Consider the following 25,633-nt stretch of genomic DNA (forward strand, 5'->3'; position numbering starts at 1 on the left):
AAACTTTGCAAATACTATTGCAATCGCTGAAGTTAGATTGGGAAAGAAAAGCTTTGTTGAGTAATGGACCATTTCTGTTATGCTTTAGAGCAGTACAGTGTCGGGTGAGGTTCTGTCTTGTGATTTACTGAGAACACTGTGAAACAGAACACATGAAACAGGGTTGTGATGAGATAGAGAGGGCAGAATATGAACCTAGAAAGTTATTGCGACACATTTGAAAGGGCAGAAAACAATGATATAGTATTTATTTATTTATGTACGAACCCTTCACCATAAGAGCAACATCATAACCATACAGATACCAAAAACATAAAACGATTCTTTTGATGCCACTCACAATATAAGCAACAGCACCAAACCCTCATGCTCATTTTCCCTAAGAAATTTGCGAATATGCAATTGCTGGTATGGAGATTAACACTAGAGGGGGCTTTGAATTCACAAATGCCTTCAGAAACCCCCAGAGGAGCTGAAAGGAGCTACTCCAGTCCATTTTTGAATGTGGCAAGGGAAGAGATCAAGGACTTTCTTCTGGAAAGCAACCTGGGGGGGGGGGCGGGGATGGATGACAAAGTTACCTAATTAGCACTCTTCGAAGCAATAGATGAAGTGAAATCTTCCGAAATTTGCAGTTACCTTTGAATGTTACGATGCAGTTCTCCAACTAATCGATGTGCACAGAAATGCACACATTGCTGTTGGAGTGTATCGGTCCTCCACCTGTGCTCAGCCTGTATATTTGTATATAAAATGCCACAGCCTCCTGTGGCTTCTTTCCACAGAAAATAAAACCTGGTCAAATGCTGTGCCTTGGGAAAGTCTCAACAGTAGGGAAAGAGGGAAGACTGTAACTCCTGTCTGTTGAACTGGGATAGCTCACTTGACAGAGCATGAGACTCTTAATCTCAGGGTTGTGGGTTTGAGCCCCACATTATGCAAAGGATTCCCAATGGTCCCTGTGGTCCCCTCCAACTTTACAATTCTATGGTTTTGATTGCCCTTGGTTGTTGTGCTCAATTCTTGATTTCAGGCTTCCTATATAGGTTATTGTAGTGATGTATGGAAGTGAGAGGGACACAGGTGGCGCTGTGGGTTAAAGCCTCAGCGCCTAGGACTTGCCGATCGAAAGGTCGGCGGTTTGAATCAGTGCGGCGGGGTGCGCTCCCGCTGCTCGGTCCCAGCGCCTGCCAACCTAGCAGTTCGAAAGCACCTCCGGGTGCAAGTAGATAAATAGGGACCGCTTACCAGCGGGAAGGTAAACGGCGTTTCCGTGTGTGGCTCTGGCTCGCCAGAGCAGCGATGTCACGCTGGCCACGTGACCTGGAAGTGTCTCTGGACAGCGCTGGCCCCTGGCCTCTTGAGTGAGATGGGCGCACAACCCCAGAGTCTGTCAAGACTGGCCCATACGGGCAGGGGTACCTTTACCTTTACCTTTATGGAAGTGAGAGCTGGACCATAAAGAAGGCTGATCGCCAAAGAATTGATGCTTTTGAATTATGGTGCTGGAGGAGACTCTTGAGAGTCCCGTGGACTGCAAGAAGATCAAACCTCTCCATTCTTAAGGAAATCAGCCCTGAGTGCTCACTGGAAGGACAGATCCTGAAGCTGAGGCTCCAATACTTTGGCCACCTCATGAGAAGAGAAGACTCCCTGGAAAAGACCCTGATGCTGGGAAAGATGGAGGGCACAAGGAGAAGGGGACGACAGAGGACGAGATGGTTGGACAGTGTTCTCGAAGCTACCAGCATGAGCCTGACCAAACTGCGGGAGGCGGTGGAAGACAGGAGTGCCTGGCGTGCTCTGGTCCATGGGGTCACGAAGAGTCGGACACGACTAAACAACAACAATAACATATAGGTTATCTATCTATCTATCTATCTATCTATCTATCTATCTATCTATCTATCATCGATCTATATCATCTATCTATCTATCATCTGTCTGTCTATCTATCTATCTATCTATCTATCATCTATCTATCATCTATCTATCTATCTATCTATCTATCTATCTATCTATCTATCTATCTATCTATCATCTATCTATCTATCTATCTATATCATCTATCTATCTCTATCTATTATCTATCATCTATCTATCTATCTATCTATCTATCTATCTATCTATCATCTATCATCTGTCATCATCTATCATCTCTCTATTTTTCTATCAATCTAATCCATGGAGAAACTGTGTTTGACAGCTGCTTGTCTACAACTCCCATCATCCCTGACTATCTATCTATCTAATCCATGGGGGAGGGGGGCACTTTGGGACTGCAGCTGTGAGGTTTGGGCAATGCACTGGCAGATTCAATCTAGTGCTCCCTCTGCCCCATCGCTTCCCATTCTCTTCCCTGGTACTTGGTGGCAATGCTGCTGAGTCAAGGGGGCAGCTCCTTCCTTGCTGGCTGCCCTTGGATGGGAGGTGGATCCAGCATTAGGGCCACAGTTCCCCCCAATTCCTGATCTGGGTTGGCATGAACCAACCAAAGATAAACACAGGAGAGGTTTAGGCAGCATCAGGTCTGCCGATCAGTGTGGTCCAGTGGGCTTGAATAGGGTAAGTCAATCTCACAGGTAAATTTTGGAATGAAAACTTTGGCAGCAATTGAGCCAAGAGTTTGAGTGCTGTGTCCACAAGTGGGAGCATTTTTGTTTTTAGATTTTTAAATTGTGTCTAAAGGCAGTTAACGTGAAAAAGCAGAAGAGGCACCCATCAGGAAGAGATGGCCTTTGCAGTAGCCAGCCCCTGATTACCGAGCCAGGTTCAAAGTCCTTGTATTAATATTAATATTAAAAGACCTGGACAACTGAGGTCAGGGACTGCCCGAACCCTTCTATTCCAGCTTGATCACTGATATCATTTGCTAGGACACTGTCAGTCATTCCCCAAGTTGGCGAGGCTCATTTGACAAACAAAAAACAAAAAAACACCGATCCTTTATGGTCATCAGCCCAGTCCTGTGGAACTCTCTGCCACTTGAGATTCAGCAGGTGCCTTCTAGGTGAACTTTTAAATGCCTGCCGAAAAACTTCGATTCCACCAGGCCTATGCAGGCAATTAAGAATACGCCCTTCCACCATGGTTAACTGATGTCTGTGGTTTTTTATATATATATATACTTTGCATGGCTTTTTATTGTATGGTTCTCATGGCTGTAAATCGCTGTAAATTGTGAGACACAGCAGTATACAGATATTTATTAGTAATAATAAATAAAACAATGAATACATAGTTTGTGCTTGATTCAAGTAGGTCTGCCGTAGTCAAAATAAATTAAAACAATTCTTTAAAAAGATAGTTAAAAAGACTCTTCTTAAAAACATAAGAACTCCCTTAAAAAAAATCAAGTCCTCAGAAAAGTTATATAATCTAAGAAAGTCTTTAAAAGAATCCTCCCAGAAGAATTGTAAATTAAAAAGTAGCCCCTTAGAGACCAACTGAGTAGTTTTAGGTATAAGCTTTCATGTGCGTGCACAGTTCTTCAGATAGTTCTTCAGATAGTTTCTGTTTGCCAGCCATGTCAACGCTCCACTGCATTTGCTTGTACCAGATGGAAGTTCAACTTCCCAAGCAAGTCGGTAAACAAGTGTTGGAAATAATTGCGCAGTTGTCACCCCCGTCATTGAGCAGAGCTCTATTTTAAAACGCCAGTTTAGCCCCAAGGTTCGGGAGGGAGGGCAGGGCAGTTTCTGGCAAGGCCCAGCTGTCTGAGTGCAGCACAAACTGGGCTCTTCAAAGCACCAGGCCGGGTGTCTCAGCGCCAGACTGTCCTGGCTGGGAGAGCAGGGAGGCTGAGAAGAGCAGGCAGGCCTTGCTAATGGTGTTTTGACGTATCACTTCAAGCACAATCTGCGCCGCTTGGAAACAGCTGCTCAGAACCCGATGCTGGATGATGGAAGAGAGGAGGGTGAGGCGGAGGTTGGAGGTGGAAATTAATGGGAGGTCTAACCTTTTTCGTGTGTGTGTGTGATACAAAATAATGCAAAATACAGCATTACAGACCCTTCAAGTTCTCTTGTTTTCCAGGGAGACCGTCCTGGATTTGCAGAAGCCATCCCAGTTTCTGATTTGATCCTCAGATGGTCTTCATTCCTTAGGACGTCTCTGTTTTCGCTAGAGGGCATGGAATGAAAAGGTAAAGGTAAAGGGACCTCTGACCATTAGGTCCAGTCGTGGATGACTCTGGAGTTGCGGCGCTCTTCTTGCTTTATTGGCCGAGGGAGCCGGTGTTACAGCTTGCGGGTCATGTGGCCAGCATGACAAAGCCGCTTCTGGCAAACCAGAGCAGTGCATGGAAATGCCGTTTACTTTGCTGCCGGAGTGGTACCTATTTATCTACTTGCACTTTGATGTGCTTTCGAACTGCTAGATTGGCAGGAGCAGGGACCGAGCAACAGAAGCTCAACCTGTCGCAGGGATTTGAACTACCAACCTTCTGATCGGCAAGTCCTAGGCTCTGTGGTTTAGAAATGTGGGAGGCAGGGCCGTGGTTAGCAGATGTGGCACCGGGATGCAAATAAGCAGCCTCGGCAGGTGAGAAAATGAGCATAGAAGCAGCACTGAGGATGGGGACACGTCAAGATTTTCCTTCTTGGCATTTTCCCAGTCAGCATTGCCCCCCAGCAACCCCCCTGCCACGTTTTCACCCACAGGGAACAATGTTTACTGTTCAAAGCAATGGGTCGATTGTGAATGGGTGGAGCAGGCTAAACTAATGAGAGATAAGAGATGGCAGGTCATTCTTTGAGTCGTTGGATGTATGGTGAGTCGTTGGATGTATGGTACAGATGGGGCACACAGAGTCACCTTAAACTTACAAGTAAGGCTCTTTTACTCCACACTACTACTGCAAAAGCGGGGGGGGGGGCACAGTGTTAAAAGAGGTACTCAGATCATGATCAGCACCCCCGTAAGTCCTCCTAGGCTGCAGTCCTAAGCTACATTCACATCATACCTTTAAAGCACCATGACATATACCTCTCAACTGTCCTGTTTTAAGTGGGACATCCCGGAATTACAGAAGCCATCCTGAATCCCAGGATGTCCTGTGTTGGTTCCTGGCCCCGAAAGACATGTGTCTCAATTTTCCTGTGCAGCATGTTAGAGGGTATTATGATACCACTTTAAACAGTCATGGTCCCCCCCCCCCAAAGCATCCTGGGAAATGTAGTTTGTGCAGAGACCCCTATTCTCCTCATGGAGCTACAATTCTCAGAGTGGTTTAACCATCCATCCCTCTTCCCAGGGAATTTTAAGCATTGTAGCTTGGGGGGTGGGGTGGAGAGGAATGGGGTCTCATAATATTGCATAGCACCCTGAACGAACTGCATTTCCTAGGATTCTGTGGGGAATACCATGTCTGTTGAAGCAGCATAAGACTGCTTTAAACATCGGTATGGTGAGGCAAAACCTACTCCAGGGAAAAAGCGAGGCAGTAACTTGCCTGCTCATTTCTCCCCCTCACATAATATATCTTTAATTCCATTTTCTGAGCCAAATCATTCCTCCACGGCCCAGCTTGAAATTCACAGGATCCCTGAATGTGCAGTACAGGAAGATGTCAGTTTTTAAAGCTATGGGTGAACGGTTTATATATCCTCAGGCAGTACGTGATGAGATGCTGTTGAGAGGAAGAGAGGCAAATCATGCCAAGTGGCTGATTTCAAAGAGGCTTCCAGAAAGTCCTTAATGCCAGAAATGCACTCCTCAAACTTTGCCACCCCAAAGATGGGCTTTTCTGTTACTGCACTCCTCTTTCTCAGAAAACTGTTTAATGTTGGAATATAGTGTGGCTTCCAGTTGAATTGAGCACTCATCCTGATTAAGAGCATAAGAAGCAACCTTCTGGATCAGGTCAGTGGCCCACTCAGTCCAGCATCCTGTTCTCACAGTGGCCACTCAGATCCCTCAAAAGCAGGACCCCTGAGCACAAGAGCCCTCCCCACACTACTGACTTCACTTACTGGTATTCAGAAGTATTAGTACAGTCGTAAAGCTGTGCGCCGGCTCCCTCGGCCAATAAAGTGAGATGAGAGCCACAACCCTAGAGTTGGCCACGACTGGACCTAATGGTCATGGGTCCCTTTACCTTTACCTCCTGTTACATCTGTCTCTGGTTGCGTTTTTTCAGGATACGAACGCGGCAAACCCGGAAGTGTATGTGGTTTTGCCACGTGTGCATGCGCAGAAGCGCTCTGCATGTCTCACGCACGCGCAGAAGTGCTCTGTGCAACTCGCACATGTGCAGAAGTGTTCTATTGCACCACGCATGTGCACAGAAGCAGCGCTCTAGTTGCAGACTTTTGGGGGTGCGAATGGCACCCTGGAACGGATCAAGTCCGTAACTAGAGGTACCACTGTACCTCCAACTGTGGAGGCAAAACATAGCCATCCATAATCTTATCTGCCATGATTTGCCTTACCCTCTGTAAAAGCTATTCCAGTCGATGGCCATCACTGCCTCTTGTGAAAGTGAGTTCCTTTCTTGTTTTTGTCTGCCCTGCATCTTCCAACGTTCGGCTTCATTGGATGCCCATGACTTGTAGAGAGGGAGAAAATCTTTCTTAAATCTATCCCTCTTCTCCATGACATGCGCCCCTACCAAGTTTGTTTTGCAGGCATAGCCAGACCTGTGGGGTTTGTCCATCAACTGTAGGGAGAGCTCCCATCTCAGCTTTTGACTCCCATGAGCTGTTTTGTGCGTTTGGGGTCCACGCATGCGGAGAATGTGATGCTGAACTATGCAGACTTCTTGCCCCGATGCCAAGAAAGCGGCCAGATTTCAGGCAACCAACTGCACGCTGTAAAAATGCAGAGGCCGGCGATGACATGACGAGGAAGAGTTCCAGCTTCGTTGGGTCAGGACCCCATTTGTGCAGGTGGCACGGAGAGAAAGGAAGTTTTGTTCCAGCCAGAGCTCTGAGCAGAGGCAGCATGGGAAGGGCTCTTGGTGATGGATTGCCCTGTGAAAAGAAATGGCAGGAGGGCTTTCTGTGCAATTCTCTCTTCTAAAGGTCCCCACCCCCACCCTGTGTCATCATCCATAAGGTTAATCTTATCATCAAGAAAACTGATTGGAATGGCGGTGGTGGCTGCATCCCTGGAACCATCTATCTTCAAAGACAAGGAAGAGGGACATTATTTGAGTCTCCTTCAGTCTGCAATATGTGTTTGTCAGTGACGTTGGAGATTGCTGACAAAATTGGAAAGGGGAGCGGTAATTGGGTGGTGTTGGAAATCAATCCAGGGAATGCAATCCGCATTCGCTACTGTTGCTGCTTTCAGCCTGCAAGCCATGCATGCTTTATTACAACCACCCCTCTTTTGCACTGCATTTCCTTTGCACAGACATGAACCGGGTGCAACAATGCAACAACAAAATGATTTATGTCACTTACGTAAGTTACATAATTTTGCCCCAGCAAAAATTTCATTTTTGGTGGGAGTTGGCCTGCAGGGGAATGCAAACAGTGCTGCATGCAAAGAGTACAGGAAACGGAGTGGGGAAATGTGCCTTCTTACATCCCTAGTAGTTATATTTGGCAGCTGGGGATATCTGGCAGCCACACTGTTTTAATGCCTTTGCTTACAGTCCAACCACCAATATCTGATGATCCCATCTGTGCATATGCAGAAGCGAAAGAGCTAAGATAATAATATGAACAAAGCTTGTTTCAGCCTTCATCAACCTAGTGCCCTCCAGAAGCTATGGACTACAATTTCCATCAGTCCCAGCCAGCTTGGCAGAGGTTGGTGTGCACATTTGTGTTGCTTTTGTGTTTTTTTGTTTTGCCTGGGCCATGTGCGAAATCAGGGTTGAAATTGCCGTGTGCCTTTGTTCTAAACCCACAGTCCCCAAATTGCGGGTTGCTCTTTTGATTTTAATAGGAGCTGAATTTTACCTCTTCCGATGCGGAGGAAAGAGTTTCTATTTATCTGCTATAATGTTCTCGCTCAAGACCAGTTGAAAGGAGGAAAACCTTTTTAGAACATTAAGGGGAAGATCTGGACTATTAATTTTAATGGGAGCTGGGTCTGTATATCCCTTAGGCAGCTTGGGCATGGGAGGGGGGAGCCCTCCACTTAATGCCATCTCTGCTTTTCAAAAGCCTCTAGAAAGCATCTATATTCCTCCCCCCACCCTGGTGGTCCTTGAGAGTCAGGCCTGCATGTAGATCTGGTGAGGAAAGCGGCAATTTATACAGGCAAATGCGACAAATGAAGGAATATCACTCCCCACTTTGCATTACAACAAGGGAGAAAGGGGGTGGCTTTGCATTTGCTAGTGCTCCCAGGAGGTCATTGAGAGTTGAAGTCCTGTTCAGCCGCTCGCCTCGCCAGGTGGAACAATCTGCAATGCGCAGCCCCATGGCGTCAACGCACAACATCCCGATCTCAGCTTGTTTTCCCCATCGGCAAATGCCACAAGCTTGGCTGGGCGGCTGTTGATGTTACAAACACACAGAGAGACGCAGAACCTGTTGGAAAAAAGGAGCCTCTGAATCAAGAGAGTCCCCCCCCCCCCCTCCCCACAAGAAATGGGCCGTTTGAGCACGGAGCTCAGCAAGAGGAGAAGGAAACCAGATCGCTGGCTTTGCTCCTGCTGGGTCTTCCTCAGACAAACATGGAATGTGTTAACATCCATACGTCTTCTGAGTTGATGAATGGAGGAAGGGTTCAAGGTCATAAAGTCATGGAGAAGAGTTGCCTCGAAATCCATGTTAAGAATGTAAGGAGGACCCTGAGCTGCATCAGAAGGACTCCAATGAAGCATCTAGCCCAGCATCCTGTACTCACAGTGGCCAATCAGATGCCTACATGGGAAGCAAGACTTGAGCACACGAACCAAGGGCAATCAAAATAACAGAACTGAAGAGTTTGAAGGCACCATGAGGGCCATCTAGTTCAACCCCCTGCAATGCAGGAATCTTTTGCCCAACGTGGGGCCCTCTCGAACCCACAACAATGACATTAAGAGTCTCAGTCTCTACTGACTGAGCTATCCCAGTCAAGAGGGCAGAGCAACGCCTCTATGAAGGAGGATTGCAGTTTTTGGGACCTCTTCATTTAGGGAAAAGGCGAGCGACAGGCAACATGGTAGACGTTTATGAAATTATGCATGGCGTGGAGATAAGCTTTTCTCCCTTTCTCAATACACTAGAACTGGTGGGCATCTAATGAAGCTCAGTGTTGGGAAATCCAGGACAGATAAAAGAACGTCCTTCTTCATGCAGCGCATAGTTAAACTATGGAACTCGCATCCACAAGAGACTGTGACGGCCAACAACCTAGATGGCTTCAAAAGCGGATTAGAAAATTCATGGAGGGAGGGCATCTGGTTGGCCATACGAGAATGGAATGCTGGAAGAGATGGGCCATTGGCCTGATGCAACAAGCTTCTCCTATGTTCAACAGCACTCTCCCAACTTGGGATGCCCAGGAGGAGCTGGTATTCAGAGGCGTACTGTCTCTGGCAGTGGAGGTAGAGCACCATCCCCCTGGCTAGTAGCCACTGATAGCTTTATTCTCCGTGAATTTCTTTAATCCTCTTTTCAAAAAACATTTGAGTTGGTGGCCTTGGCTGCACCTTGTGGAAGCAAATCCCATAGCTTAACTAATGCACTGCATGGATAAGTACTTTCTTTTGTCTGCCTTGATTCTTCTAGTCATTCAACTTTATTGACTGTCCCTGAATTCTCATATTGGGAGGGAGGGAGGAAAACTGCTCCCTGCTCACCTTCTTCACACAACACATAGCCGCTCATCTAGCTCAGTATAGTCTATATTGGCCAGCAGTGGCTCTCGAGGTTCTTAGGCAGGATGCTTCCCCTGCTCTACCTGGGTTGGAACATGGGCCTTGCAAGGCACATCCTCCATCACTGAGCTACGACATACCCTGCAACTTTTCTCTGATGAAAATAGGGACGTTCTATTCAATAATAAAGGATGCAGGTGGCACTGTGGTCTAAATAACAGAAGGTCGGTGGTTCGAATCCCCGAGATGGAGTGAGCTCCCGTTGCTTGGTCCCTGCTCCTGCCAACCTAGCAGTTCGAAAGCACGTCAAAGTGCAAGTAGATAAATAGGCACTGCTCTGGCGGGAAGGTAAACAGCGTTTCCGTGTGCTGCTCTGGTTCGCCAGAAGCGGCTTAATCATGCTGGCCACATGACCCAGAAGCTGTACGCCAGCTCCCTTGGCCAATAAAGCGAGATGAGCGCTGCAACCCCAGAGTCGGCCAGGGGTCCCTTTACCTTTATTCAATAATAATAATAATAATAATATATATATAAATTTATACCCCACCCAGCTGATTGGGTTGCCCCAGCCACTCTGGGCAGCTTCCGACATATGTAAAAACATAACAAAACATTAAACATCTAAAAATTTCCCAATGCAGGGCTGCCTTCAGACATCTTCTAAAGGTTGTACAGTTACTTATCTCCTTGGCTCGGGGGTCGCATAACTCCCTCCATACCTTCTGACATTTCTCCGATGAAAATAGGGACATCCTAAGGAAAAGCAGAACATTCCAGGATCCAATCAGAAACTAGGATGGCTTCTGTAAATCTCAGACTGTCCCTGGAAAATAGAGGCCCTTGGAAAGTCTGCTACAGCCTTACAAGCCTTTGGTCCCCTCTGCAGCCTCTCTCCCTCAACTGCCTTCCCCCCAGGCATGAACCAGGTCAGCAGACCAGCTTTCACATGCTGCTAAATGAGTGACCTTATCCAGGGCACCAGGTGCCATGCAAACAGCCCAGGTGAAATATGGCCCACAGAATGCAGGTGAGCTATTAGCAAAGCTGTGGCCGGAGTCTGGTTGCCCTGTTGCTAAGCCCGGCGGCTGTGCTGTCTGGGCTCTGGGCCGTGGTGTGCCTGCCTGGAATTTGGGCCATTTGTGGATTTCTGTGCCATGTTGAAATGCTGGTCTCCGTCTAGGAAAAAGTTCAGGCAGGACCCCTTGGAAGATCAATGGAGGGTGTCGGCGAGGGGTGGGGGGTGGGAAGCAGGTGACCGCCGGAGTCTCAGCCAGACAGGGCTCGTCTTTCAGCAGCTGTAAGCCATTTATTAGTTGGGTTTTAATGTTTCCGAAAAAGCCCCGTTGGGTGGGCAGAGGCTGGAGAGAGACAAGTGTGGGGAAGGGGGAAAAATGTGTTAATTACCAGTCCATTTGTGTGACGCAGGTCTGGCCCAGTCTGTCATCTCTTCTCCCCCCCCACCCCCGACTAGCCTTCCATTTTCATGTGGGGATCCCGGCGGGGCCTTTGTTGCCGGGGGTCACCATGGAGACGGCAGCTGCAGCTGACTCTCCCTGTTAGAACAAACCGCCAGCACCTCAGAAACCATTTTGGAAGCATTTGTCCCGACAGCCTCTGCTAATCTCTCTTTCATTTGTAATTATCTTATCACACAAGCATTCTCGCGGTGCTATCACGGTATTTCCTTTCTTCCTCTCCCACCCACCCCCCTCCTGCCAATGCCGCCCACCCCACACGGCCACAAATGCCCCTCGGGGCATTTGGGTGTGTTAGCAAAGGTAAAGAGCAGCGGCAGAGTGCCCAGCCCAAAATGGACAGAGCAGGCTTCAAACAGGCCTGAGTCCCAACAGGCCTCCTTTTCATGGGTCTGGTGCGATTGAAGTTGGCCGGGTTCTGGGGCTTGGAGTCCTTTGAGGCTGGCCGTGATATCTCTGCCAAGAATATTGAACAAATAGTTTTATCAGGGAGAATCAACAGCTGTAGAGAGAGAGAGCAGGCGATTTCTAGAGGATTAGGGAAGAGCTGTGAAAGGGGACTCTCACGGGAAGTGGATTCGGTCAGCCAAGAACAAATGCTGAAGGCTTTCGGATTTTTCCTCTTATTCTGGGGTTTGTTTTCTTCATTTATTTTTTCATTTGTGAAAAAAATTATAAGTTGCTGAATAATAATAATAATAATAATAATAATAATAATAATAAAAAATCTCTGAAAGTGCAGACAGAAAACAAAATGAAGCATCCTCTTCTACTATATTGTCGCACGCTACCCCAATCTCTGAGTGGTACCAATCGCTGGTTTCTTCAGAATGAGGAAATTGTGGTGTCTTCAGGATATAGAGTTTATTTACACATATATACAACCTGGGCCCATGATGGAGGTGGGGGAAGTAATTTAGCTAAAAGTTCGTTTGTAAAGAAAAAGGATCATTTTACATTGAAATCTAGATACTGAGGAAGAAGGTTCTTGCCACAGCCCTCTCACTGAGCAGATACCAGGGTGGAAAGCCACACAAAGCCACACCCACAAATTCACATAATATGCAACAACAAGACCACTAGAATTCCTTCCAATCAACTGCAGCACCTAAAAATAGGATTAACCCAACGCCAATAGACCAAACAACTGAAACCCTCCGGCCTTTGCCAGACGTTGAATTTGCGAATTTAAAAAAAATCCTCATTCATCAGCATTTTAGTGCAAATTTCTTCTAACAGGCACATTTTTGTCCAATATACACATTTTTTTGAAAAGCTATTTCTCCTAATGTAATGCATTTATGTACGGTATGCTACATCCCCCAGTGGGTGCAAACTTTGCCCTAGGTGCACACAGTTTTGTAGGTATCACTTGGCTGGAGACTTGCATGGCAAAATTCAGGGAAGTGCAAATTTCAAAGTGGGTTTGCCTTTAAATGTGAACTGAATCAAATCACCCCACCAATCCCCACCTCCACGTCCTACACCCATTGAAATAATGGCCTTGTAAAAACGACGTTTTTAAGAGGGTCACAGTGTCCTTTCTCTTGGCAGATCAAGATGAACAGGTGATAGCAAAAGCTGCAAGGTTTTTAACCAGGGTATTTAGAATAAGATCCATTATTTGACTATTGATCCAGACCCCCAAAATGTATTTTTATAAAATTAACTTTTTACCTTTATCCCATGTTGTCAGGGGCTCAGGAGCAGAGGCACAGGAGAGGGAGGAAATGGAGAGCGAGGGGGAGGGATCTGAAAGGAGCGTAGGCGGTGACAGTGATCAGAGGGATTCCATGAGCCTCTCCAGCGAATCGGAAGATTCACAGAAGGGAGCGCCGATGGCCAGGGCAAGGGGGGTGCCAAGGGGGAAACCCCAGAAGGAAGGGGCCCGTGGGGACTCCCAGAGCAGCAGTTGGAAATCAGGACCAGCTTCCCCACCAGAGCACAGTGGGGGGGAGGAGTCCCAGGCATCGGGACCAGTGTTTTCACCACCAGCAAGAGGAGATGAGTCAGGATTGGCCACGCCTCCATCGGAGAGCGGGGAAACGGTCAAGAGGAAAGTTACCGGCTGGGCGCGCGCGCCAAGTTCAAATGTACAGGCGAGCGGCACAGCAGGTAGCCCGGATAGGGAGCCAGGTCCTAAAGCCCGCCAGAAGGAGGGGCAAGACTCAGGGGGGTCAGCGTCAGAAGAGTCCAGAAAGGAGGAAACCCCAGGGGGCAGAAGGACCCAGAGGAGGAAAGAACAACAGAAGAGGTGGAGTAAGGCTAGAGTCTTAAACTGGTGTCTAGGAGGCGGAGACTCAGATGGAGCTTCGCTGGTCTAGGTTCTAAGACGCAGAGTTGCACGCTGCGGTTTGGAAATGGAAACTAATCTTCAATAAAGACTTTTATACGTTATTACTGACTAGCGTTGGTCCTCTGTGAGCTGGGACCTGGAGGCAACTCTGACACATGTATACTGCTTTTTGTTTTATTGCTATGGCTGGTGGCTGATGCAAATAAAAATTCATTCATTCATTCACTCATTCATTCATACATTTTTAAGAATGTAGGCCTATGGGTAATCAAACGAAGGAAATTCTTAGCAGAGACCAGAGGAGGAAAGGAAGAGGCCAGGAAGGAGGAGAATCAGGAGCAACTGGCTTTCATTCATGGGAGAGGATGAAGCCAGACTTGATCAAGGCCTGGGGCTCGATAGCCTGGGATATGGGATGTGCACTTTTTAAGCAAATAACTTCCCCAGAAAGAAGGATACTCATAAATAATAATGTTCTGGCATGTATGAATTCATGAAGCGCCCATGACCGGAGGGATGAGAAAGAGAGAGAGAGGGGAAATGCTATTTATTCTGGAAACTTTAATTTAATTTGACAAATAGACATCATGGCAACTGACACCGTGTTATCTCCATTTCAAGAGGCAGAGATTTACAGGGCAATCCAACCACAGATCTGCAAAGATGGGGAAGGTTTGGATAGAGCTCACCTTGGCCCTTTCTCTAGAAACCATTGAGACTGATGGAACGGATGAGGCTCTGCTTGTAGCAAAAAAGACATACAGCTGGGTCCAAAGGGTCCTTATTCTGAAAACAAATATTTGATTGTTTGCTTGACTCCTGATCCCTCAGCTCTCATCCCCAACTTAAACCAAGCTGAAGTTTGCTCACATCTGTCCCTTGAAAGGGCTGAGTAGGAGGACACCTGCTTTGCCTACAGAAGGTCCCAGTCTCAATCTCTGCTGGCATCTCTAGTGCACAGCTAGATCGCCCAATGGCTCTGACTTTGTATAAAGCCACTTTCCAAGTTCCTGGCTAGCTATCTCTCCCTTTGCTCTCTCCCCACTGTCAAAACTGAGCTCTTCTGACCTATCCTCCACCCCCCTTGCTTGTGATGCTTCATATATACCAGACCCACCAAGTTCCCCTGTTTTCCAGGGACAGTCCTGGATTTACAGAAGCCATCCTTTTCCTTAGGATGTTCCTATTTGCATCAGAGAAATGTTGGAGGGTATGGAGATATGTGATCCCCCCAAGGCCAAGGAGATAAGTCTAAACAACCTTTAGAAGACATCTGAAGGCAGCCTTGTATATGGAAGTTTTTAAATGTTTAATGTTTTATCATGTTTTTATAAATGTTGGAAGCCACCCAGAGTGGCTGGAGAAAGCTATAAAATGGACAGGGTATTATTATTATTATTATTATTATTATTATTATTATTATTATTATGGTGCCTTCAAACTCTTCAGTTCTATGATTTTGATTGCCCTTGGTTGTTGTGCTCAAGTCTTTCTTCCCAGCTTCCCATGTAGGCATCTGATTGGCCACTGTGAGTACAGGATGCTGGGCCAGATGCTTCATTAGAGTCCTTCTGATGCAGCTCAGGGTCCTTCTTACATTCTTAACATGGATTTCGAGGCAACTCTTCTCCATGACCTTATGACCTTGAACCCTTCCTCCATTCATCAACTCAGAAGACATATGGATGTTAACACATTCCATGTTTGTCTGATGAAGACCCAGCAGGAGCAAAGCCAGCGATCTGGTATTATTATTATTATTATTATTGTTATTGGAAAGGATGTCCCTATTTTCATCGAAGAAATGTTTGAAAGCAATACATGGTGCTATGCACGAACAACAACAACAACAATGTCATTATTTTGGCTATATGGGTCCAAACATGACACCTTCCCATTGGCTGAATGAAGAAGAGAAGAATCCTGTGAAGGATGGAGAAGCCTCGCTTTCGCATTAAGAGCGTTGATTGCTTGTTTTCCCAACACAGTTCAGTCGCTCTGCTTATCAAAGAGCCCTTCAATCAAATCTCATTACATTAGTTAGTGCTGAATTGATGTCACTGCCAAAGAATTTCCTCTTGGCTTGGCCTGTCTGCTGCAACACGCTGATGGCAAGTTGGAGACATCTACATATTTGCAAAGTTGAAACTCCTTGGATACATCCTGTGTTTGTTTGTTTCGCTTTAAATGGAAATGAATTAGTTTTTTTTGGGGGGGGGCATTCTGAAATGTTTGGAGAGTCTCCTGGCAGTGGTGCACATGGGTGCGGTCACCTTGAACATGGATGCGCACATCCCAGTATAAACGGCAGAGTGGGTAAGTTGGTAGGATTTAGGGGCAACTACATCTGTCTGTGATCCTGAAGGAAAGAACTGCCCAGGGCTGGAGTCACCATGATGCTCAGGTATAGAGCAAGACTCTCCAACCCAGGTGGTTTCCCATGCTGCAATGTACACCTGCCATGCTTCTTGCAGAAGCACGCTAAACATTTCCTGCAGCTCTGAACGTAGCAGCTTCTGACATCCCCTTCGGAGAGGAAACGCGAGCTTGTGTTCTGTTTCTAGTATATTTGCCTGCTTTGAATTCATTTTATTGTCTTTCTGAATTTTGTGAGCTGCCCTGGGAATTGTATTGAAGGATGTGGTACTATTCCCTCGACTAAAGAAACAATCCCAGCTGTAGTAGAGTCCAGGACACTGATAGGTCAAGACAGGTGGCAGTTGTTGCATGAAAGTGGTGGTGAGGTGTTATAAGAGAGCCTTCCCATGGCCCCCTAAGCTAGCCTGCTGCTCTCAGGATGATGCTGTTGCAGTGTCAAAATAAAATTCAGCTGCCAATCCAATCAGCTTCTGTATCTGAAATGGGGGGGGGGGGCTATCTTGTCCTTCACCTCTGGCTGCAGAATGCCTTAAGCCAGCCTTAGGAGCCAAGTCCTAGGGGCTGAGGTTCCTTTGGACCCCCAATAAAATATTTGAGAGGGGCCAGCTCCCTCAAAGTTGATGGGCATTGCCTGGCTTCCCCCAATATTTTATCCAACTAGGCTGGATGGGAATCTGGGATGCTCTCCCCATGGGTAACTACATTTGGGCATATCTTGTGATTATTTCTGACCAATGGAACTGTAGAGGCCTAGCCTGTAGTTTAGCATTGGAACTTTATGGTTTTTTTGAGTAGTTCTGCTGGTGAGAGCTCCAAACCAAATGAGTGGAATGTCTGAGCATAGACTTCTGCACATATATGTACTCAAATCCAAATCGAGATATGGAAGATCCTTGCAGATCTGGGAATAAATGCTGTTTCCAAGCAAATAAATACATCCACCTTGCTTGCAACCAGGATCTGTTCAGGAACTTCTTGTGCTTTCTGGGGGCTTTAGATCAGGAGTAGCCAATGCCTAGCTTCTGTTGGGATCCAAGCACCATCAGGCTCAACCAGCTCAGCCAACAGTCTTGGATGATGAGAGTTGGAGTCCAACAACATATTGAAGGCACCATGTTGGCTTTGGAGATGATGTGCTATAAGGACAAGGTATTTTATCTGCAGTACATCATTCAACCACCAGATGTACCTGTACACTCACAGAATACACTTTTAGGGCACAGCGACTGGGGAAAGAAGAGGACATGGATCCAATTTTCCTGCTCAAGTGAGAATCTCTGTGTAGGGAAAAAACCCCACCATGCACAGTTCTTGAGAAGAAATGTGCAGAAAGTATTGAGGCAACTACAGAGGTCATAAAGCCACTCACTGCATCAAACGTATGTTTGTGGCAGGATAAATTCTGATGCCATTTTTCTGAAGTTACGATATGCAAGACGAAATCATCTCTGTGTTGAACAACATTATGTGTGAGATGGGATTCCTGCCCAATGTGGCAAGGCACCATGAAGTGGCCATGGGGAGACTTCTTCCATGTAGGATTTTCATCTGGACCTAAAGCAGGAGCAGGCCGGTTTTAGGCTTGTTGGATCTCTTTTGTATTCCGCTAGAACCCCAAGATCTACTAACCAGAGCCATGTGCAAAGTACATATAAGTAGAATTAAAGAACAGGGGGGCTCTCAAAACATTCTGAGCCTAGGACTTTGTTTTCACTAGCAGTGCTAGTGAGTAATTTTTTTGTTTTGTTTTTTCAACATCTGAATTTAAGTGGGAAATCAGTATCTGACTGGAATATCTTCTGAGAGCCACTTATAGATGTCACCTTGGGCTCCATGATGGAAGAAAGGTGGAATATTCGTGTAAGGAGATGTATTTATTATTCACTGTATGTATAGTGACTGGTCTTGAGAATTCTTTGACATCTTACTGACACAAGACTAGGGCTTTTTTCAGCCAGAACTTATTGGAACTCCATTCTAGCACCTCTCAGACGGGCACCATTGCCATTATAAGAGAACAAAGGAGTTCCAACACATTATTATTTTTTAATAGAAAAATAACACTGCATAAGACACATATTGGATCCTTGGAAAGATGGGTTGAGCCAGGAGGTTGTAAGTTACCTCAGAGTAGGAGGTTGTAAGTTACCTCCAGGAGGCACACATTGTCTTGACTCATCATGCATGTTCTTTGTAACCATAGCAAGGGTAACACCTCTAGGAGCCTCCTTTTTCAGAGTCATGGTGAACACGTCTCCAAAAAGGTATATATCTTAATTAGGCAACAGATATATATATATATATATATATATATATATATATATATATATATGTATGTATATATATTGCCTAATTTTAAAAAGGCATTTAACTTAATTAGGCAGTAGATAGTTAGACATGGGTTAACTTGGCTGATGGAAATATTTATAGCCAGACCCAAGGCAGCTTAACAACCATCCTAAGAAACAGTGAACAACACACACCAATCAAACCAGCAGCTGAAATAACTATGGACAGGGGAGAAATTCAGTTAAGTTTGCATTTAAATACTTCCCTCCCCCATTCACACTTCCTGAAACAATACCTGAAATGCACTTCCTTCAGTGTTGCAGCTCTGACTTTTGCAATGCAGTTCTTCAATTAAATGACATGTACAAAAAAAGTTACCGTTGTGCTGGTCCCGGGGGTAAGGTACCGTGGGCGTAAGCAGAGTCCACACGAAGAGGGGCGAGGTCCGAGGCGGAGAGCCGGGTGGGGAACAGGAACGCTGGAACAGGAGACCGAGCAGGGAACAGGAACACCGGATGATCAGGAACAGGAGGCCGAGCAGGGAACAGGAGCACCGGATGGTCAGGAACCCAGGAAGGTCCGAAGCCAACAACGACGTTGCTCCCGCAACCTGGGACCGGGCTGACTAGGCTTTTATCCTCTTCTAAGGCCGGGGGCGGTCCCGGCCCCCAGGAGCCCCGCCTCCTCTGGCCTTAAGGCGAGCACTCCTCCTGGGAGCAATCAGTTCCCTTCGCCTCTCTGCCCTAAGCCTCTGCAGATCAGGAGAGGCCGAAGGGTTACTGGGCCCTGGAGGAGGCTCACCTGACGCCACTGAGTCCTCAAGCACCTCTGGGGCCAGAAGGGTTTCACCTGGGGCCAGCTCCTGGTGCTCTGCCACAGGTGCAGGCTCTTCAGCATCTAGGCCTTGCCCCAGTTCAGCCGGCCCTGGAGGCGGGGACTCCTGTGCAGGCTGGGATTCCTCTGGTTCATCCTCTGAATCGGAATCCCAGGCCATCACAACCGTATTTTTCGCTCTATAAGACACACCAGACCACAAGACGCACCTAGTTTTTGGAGGAGGAAAACAAGTAAAAAATATTCTGAATCTCAGAAGCCAACGAAAGCAGCAATCCGTCCTGCTGTTCTGGCTTCTGGGATAGCTGTGCAGCCTGCATTCGCTCCATAACACACACACACACACACACACACACACACACACACACACACACATTTCCCCTTACTTTTTAGGAGGGAAAAAATTAGTCTTATAGAGCAAAAAAATACAGTATATTAGGGGAAAGAATGTACCGTATATCAATGCATGTAGTAAAAATAACGCACCAAAAATGCATCATATTTAGGGAAATACGGCAATGTGTATGTTACCCTCTGGTTTCTTATTCTTCATTCTTGTTGGAGTACTTAAATTCTGATATTCAGGATTGTAATTTGGTGTGCTGGTATGCTCTTCTTATTTCATTCTGTAACTCCGTATTGCCTTTCCTTTTTCTTTGTCACCTCCTTGTTTTCCCCCTGTCTATGTGTTTTTGTATGTAATGAAAATTCAATAAAAAGCTTTTTCTAAAACTAACAAACAAACAATATGTATATTGAGAGAAAATGCATATCTGAGGAAATCTGCACTAAAAATTGAACGAATTTTCAAGAGCACATTTTTTAAAAAACAAATAATTCCCAAACTAACGTCTGTAATGTGGTGAACTCTAAAGCTGGAAAAATGAGAAACGCAGAAACCAAAATGGACAGATTTGTCTATCTCTTGTAAAAGCAGACATAAGTGATATTAAATTATCCAAGAACACCCTTACTGAAAAGTATATCTGAAGAGTGTTGATGTTGGTTTTAGTTGATGCCTAAATTAACAAAGAGAAGGAGCTATCTGGATCTCCTGTAATATGCCCAGCCTGGGTGTCACCAACAAGGCTGATGTCACCGATCAAGCTGGGTGCCACTAACCAGGAAGACACGGGAGAAAATGCTGGGGTGCCCTTGGGGGTGGCCCTGGGAAGATCAGCTCTTTTCTGCTGCATCCCAGTGGTTCCCAAACCTTTTCCAGCCACCGCCCCTTAGTTCCACAAACTCATCCCCAGTGCCCCTACCCTATACAAAGCATTATTCATTATTCGGTTTGCACGACCCACTAAAGAAGATAACACAGCAAAATTCAAAACAGTAACAATTAATTGCACATTTATTCCAAATCCAATTTAAACTGTTTAGATTAATTAATTCAGCAAAATGGATGGTTTTGATCCAGTGATAACAGCTTTTCAAAGTCTGATAGTCAGTGTCCCCCTTGCCTCTTAGCAGTGGCATAGCGTGGGTTGCCGGTGACCAGGGCTGCTCAGAGGGGTGTGGGGGAGGCAGGGAAATGGACAGACCTCTCAACTGCCTAAAGGCATCTCAGCTGCAGAGATAAGAAATGAAGAGTCATTCTGTTGTCCGGAGAGGTTGCTTCCTGGTTTGTGTGGAGAAGCCGTTTTCTTTTCTCCCCCCCCCCCAATTTTTTAAATTATTTTTTTCAAATTTATAACAAACATAAGCAAAAAACATCAAGCAAGCAAGCAAGCAAGCAAGCAAGCAAGCAAGCAAACAAACATATATCCTAACTATAAAAATTCCACTTTTGTTATCATTGTTGGGTGACTTCCTCGAGTCCCCCTGGCTGAGTTTCCATATAAATCATTGTAGCAGTTTTCCAAAACTAATTTCACATAAAATTTACTTGATCCATTAACCTCTTTCTTTCTTATCATTTTAACTTTTATCAGTAGTATTCTACAACATCACATATTTAAATCCTAGGCCAATCTGATACTCACAAGTAATTCTATTTAATTTATCTTAACATATTTAACTAAATAATCTTTGAATTTCTTCCAGTCCTCTTGATACTTTTCCTCCTTCTAGTCGCGGACTCTTCCGGTCAGGTCGGCTAGCTCTGAAAATCCATCATCTTCATCTGCCATTCCTCCACTGTTGGTACTTCTTGTGATTTCCAATTTTTGGCCAGCAAAATTCTAGCAGCAGTTGTGGCATACAAAAACAATCTGACATCTTTCTTGGGCAATTCCAAACCTATTATTCCAAGTAGAAAGGCTTCTGGTTGCTTAATAAATGTATATTTCAACATTTGGAGAAGCCGTTTTCAGTGGAGCCCAGCAACGGAAGCGTACAGCTGTTTTGAGGCAGCACCAGGTGTTGAAATTTTTTGCCCCTAAATTTTTTCCACCTGGGGCAACTGCCCCCTGTGCCCCCAAGCTACATCACTGCCTCTTAGCACCTTCCCAGGTGCTGCCCACTGTGGAAACCACACGGCTCTGTCCTGAGTTATGCTTCCAGGTCATGCTCTCCTGTGATGGGATGCTGGCGAGTGAAGGGAACACATGCAAAAGTACAGGCTTGTAACATGATAACGCAACTGAGTAAGAAAGTATGACTGGGATTGCTATTATTTTCACTTACGAATCACTTCCACCGAAGTACCTCAAATATACATAAGGCAAACAAGGCTGTGCTTTCCCCCACAACACCATCTTTATGAGCAGTAAACAAATGAGTAGACTCGGAAGGGGCGTGTTGTCTGGATAATGAGCCCGACTTTGTAGCCCAGGAGATGAGCCACACAAGTGATCCCTTGTGTGCTCGTCTCCTGACTGGAGGTCTTTTGTCTTTATCTCGGAACAGAACAGCTGGGTTACTTGAGCCAAAGCAATGCCTCTTTTAAACCCAAGAGCTAGGCCGGCTTTGAAATATTTCCCTGGTAATGGGGGCTGCCAGGCCGTGAGCTGCCTCTTGGGCAATTTGCTCGTACAGAGTTTCATCTGTTGCTTAATGAGCCCTGGAAGGGTCAAAGCACTTGAGTTCTGCGGTCGGAAAAAAAAGGCCCCCAAGAACTGATGATAGCTGAGTATCTTAAAATGGAAAGTCAGGAGGAAGGGATGAGGGGGCATGCAGAATGAGCAGTAAATCATGGTGAGCTGTTGACACATTGCAAAAAAAGAGAGGAAAATGTTGCAGGAGGGATGGAGGAAGACTGGCCTGGTATGATGTGCCTGTGACAGTTAAAGAGATTTGACAAACTGAGAACCACGCTGGTTGTAGTGGTTAGAGCGTCAAGCTGTTAAGACCTGGGAGAGATCAAGGTTCAAATCCCTTCTCAGCCATGAAGCTCACTGGGCCTAGTCACTACCTCTCTCAGACTAACCTGCCTCAGAGGGTTGTCGTTGTGGGGATTAAATAAGCACTAGGATCTAGGAGAAACCAGGGGTTCAAATCCCCATTCAGCCACGGGGCTCACTGAGTGAACTTGGGTCAGTTGCTGCCTACCTCACAGGGTTGTTGCGGACATTAGATGAGGAGGGAGAGAACTGCATATGCCACATGGATCTCCTTGGAGGAAAAGGTGGGATATAAATATAATAAATAAAATGTGTGGGGAGGAGGAAGGAGAATTTTAAGGTTTAAAACAGGCACCCCCAACCTGCGGCCCTCCTGATGTTTTGGCCTACAACTCCCATGATCCCTAGCTAACAGGACCAGTGATCAGGCATGATGGGAATTGTAGTCCAAAACATCTGGAGGGCCAAAGGTTGGGGATGCCTGGTTTAAAACGTTTCCTCACACCTCTTCATTGTTCCTCTCAATCCCAGCATTACTCACACTCATTCTTTCCTCTCTCCACTGCTGCTTTGACAGTGATGCTCCCTGGTTGTCCTCCATCCTTGAGTGATCCCAGCCCAATCAGAGATCCAGTGATACGAAGGATGCCAGAGTGCCGCCTTGCCAATTAGACTTGTCTGTGTGACAACATGCGACAGCGATTCGGCGTGAGGACAAAAAGTGCTGAGTCGCAAATTACATCCATGTCCTCACAACAACCCTGTGAGGTAGGGCTATACTGAGGGTGTTGAAATTTTGTGCCCCTAGCAATTTTGTGCCTGGGGCAACTCCCCCGGTGCCCCCACCACCACGCTACACCACCGCTGTGAGAATAGGGTGCTGACCTAGATGGTAGAGGCAGATTTAGGAGAGCGCAACCAATTTGGTCACACTGAATGCAGAGCCTTGGGAGCACCGCAGGAGACGCCACAACTACGATTTAGAATGGAGCACGAGAGGCGGAGGGGCACCAAACTTTGGCGTCGCACAGGGCACCATTGACATTTGAGACCCCAAGGTCCACCCCAGTAGATGGGTCATTGGACTGATCCAGCACTCTCTTCTAATGTTCTGACATTCCATGGAAAGAATCTGACCAGCTGTGTCATTAAATTCCTTCAGCACCAGTGGTAAGGTAGTTTCCCTCACTGTACCTGAAAGCAGAGGGACGCGGGTGGCGCTGTGGTCTAAACCACAGAGCCTAGGACTTGCCGATCAGAAGGTCGGCAGTTTGAATCCCCGCAACGGGGTGAGCTCCCGTTCCTCGGTCCCTGCTCCTGCCAACCTAGCAGTTCGGAAGCACATCAAACTGCAAGTAGATAAATAGGTACCACTCCAGCAGGAAGGTAAATGGCGTTTCCGTGCGCTGCTCTGGTTCACCAGAAACAGCTTAGTCATGCTGGCCACATGACCCGGAAGCTGTATGTCAGCTCCTTCGGCCAGAAAAGCGAGATGAGTGCCGCAACCCCAGAGTCAGTCACGACTGGACCTAATGGTCAGGGGTCCCTTTACCTTTACCTTTTACCTGAAAGCAGCAGGCAAAGCTTAGGAGGGATGGTGGGGAAACTTCTGCCAATCCAGGTAGGTGTTACCTGAAGCAGTTGCCTCAGCCTACCTAATAGTTGGACTGTTGGACAGGGAGTGAAGGTGTCCTCTCACTCCCTTCTGCATAGAGTTATGTTTGCGGCTTGAGAAGTGCAAATTATTAAATGCAAAGAAAATTGAATTGTTCTCCCCCCCCCCGAGTTTTCCCCTCCCTTACAGGGCTCTCGACAGTTCCATGAGGCCTCCCCGCCATCGTCTTCACCCCGCCTTGACGCACGTACGGAACTTCTTTCCCTTCCGCCCAGATGCACACCTGCAGGAAAACTTCCTGGCTTGCTCTCCTTTGGAGCTGTCATGGAGTCAAATAGTTTATGAGTCACTCGATGACAGATGAATTAACTGTGGAGAATGCGAATGACTTAATATATTCTGTGCTTTAAAATTACTTTTATACATGAGGTGTCACCGTTTAATTTATAACTCAATCTGCATGGTTTATGTTAGGAGCTGCAAGCTTCCTTAGGTTTCTTCTATCTTAGGTGGAACCCAACTCGTTTTCCTTAAAAGACAGACAGACAGACAGACAGACAGACAGACAGACAGACAGAGAACATTGTTAAAATGTAAAAAAAAAACAAAACAAAAAACATTTTGTGTTTAACAGCTCTGCAGATCTGGGCAGAGAAAAACTATGAAGTCTAGTCAGAATCAAACAACAATGCTCTTGTTAAAAGATGGGATAACAGGCAAATTAAAAGATTGGATAATGGGTCTGTTTCCCCCCTGCAGGGTAAACAACAGCTACAGAAGGCTGATCCAGATTGGGAAAACTGAGAGAGAGAATTAAAATCCTCTCCTGCAAGCCATGTCTCCAATCTGAATCAGCCTGCCATCAAAAGCTGCTACACAGGGATCTATCCTGTCAACGGATCTCCTGCTTCACATCTGATATCATCCTGAGTTTGTTCACCAACCAGGGACTGATTTTTGCAGAAATGCATGTATGTTTTCTTATTTTCCATCCAAGCCTGTACATGTCTACTGAAAATGGAGCCTCTCTGAGTTCAGTGGGGCTCACTCCCATTTACGTGGGTGTAGAATTGCAGACTAAATGGGGATTTCACACACTGGGTATAATACAGCAGAGGAGGGAGGGAGGGAGGGAGGGAGAGAGAGAGAGAGAGAGAGAGAGAGAGAGAGAGAGAGAGAGAGAGAGAGAGAGAGTCACTACCTTAGTAATCTTTACAACAAACATGTAAGGTGGATCAGTATTGCAGTTGGGGGCTAAGGTTGAGAAATGATTCCCATGTTAAAAGAAGCATCTGCTTGCTAAAGCCTCTTCCCCAGCCAGGGCACCTGCCCCTCCATCATGCCTTTCCAGTGACAAGGGTTGTTACCAAAATGTGCATCCCCTAGCTTGGAAATACAAATATCAGTATTTGCAATGCCTGCCACAAATGTAAAGCTAGGTGGTACCAAACACAGGTGGTGGCATTCAATGCTAGTTTTATTCAGAGTAGACCCACTGAAGTTAATGGGCACGAGCAGCTTTGGTTCATTCGCTCATAAGCCTTATTTGTGGTCAAGGACAGTCATTAACTCTTTCATTTGTATAGGTGTAAATTCTTAGAATGTACCGTATTTTGTAAAGCCAACCACTTAGTTATATCTGACTGTACTTTATTGCATTTGATTCCTTTGCTGTGGTTTGTGGCTGACACAAAT

The 25,633-nt window shown here is 46.2% G+C and overlaps 1 long non-coding RNA gene across 1 annotated transcript; it reads right to left on the bottom strand.

Annotated features, from left to right (window-relative positions):
• Positions 1–3,323: 3,323 nt before the first annotated feature.
• On the bottom strand, positions 3,324–11,331 carry LOC310832762. The gene is made up of 3 exons (XR_014558416.1): positions 11,168–11,331; positions 6,432–6,971; positions 3,324–3,894 (listed from the first exon to the last, which is right to left on the bottom strand). It is a non-coding gene; the product is annotated as an uncharacterized lncRNA (long non-coding RNA).
• Positions 11,332–25,633: the final 14,302 nt, after the last annotated feature.

This window comes from Podarcis gaigeae, assembly GCF_964106915.1.
Source record: "Podarcis gaigeae genome assembly, chromosome: 15".
Classification (NCBI taxonomy): Eukaryota; Metazoa; Chordata; class Lepidosauria; order Squamata; family Lacertidae; genus Podarcis; species Podarcis gaigeae.